Below are 225 nucleotides of genomic sequence, written 5' to 3' on the forward strand. Positions count from 1 at the left end.
GCCCCAGCTGCGCTGCTCCCGGCTCAGCAGGCTCCTGCAGCACCAGGAAAACCCCGTGTTCTCCATCGGCAGGGGGGGGTTTATCCAGAGGAGAAAAGGGAAAGAAGAGGCACGGCCTGGAGGGACCTCCAGCAGCCTCACGGGGACTGGGAGCAGCAGCCGGACCCTGGCTCCCGGCTAGACGCACTTGCCCCAGCTCCCCGCCCCCCTCCCGCGGGCCCGCCT

The 225-nt window shown here is 69.8% G+C and overlaps 1 protein-coding gene across 1 annotated transcript in view; it reads right to left on the reverse strand.

The window, feature by feature from the left end:
- NLE1 (notchless homolog 1 (Drosophila)) overlaps positions 1 to 225 on the reverse strand; it is a gene marked incomplete at its 5' end in the record, with an annotated part of 3,719 nt that overhangs the window by 3,134 nt on the left and 360 nt on the right. The window lies entirely within an intron of this gene.

The sequence above is a fragment of the Buceros rhinoceros genome, unplaced genomic scaffold, assembly GCF_000710305.1.
Source record: "Buceros rhinoceros silvestris isolate BGI_N320 unplaced genomic scaffold, ASM71030v1 scaffold21263, whole genome shotgun sequence".
NCBI classification, from domain to species: domain Eukaryota; kingdom Metazoa; phylum Chordata; class Aves; order Bucerotiformes; family Bucerotidae; genus Buceros; species Buceros rhinoceros.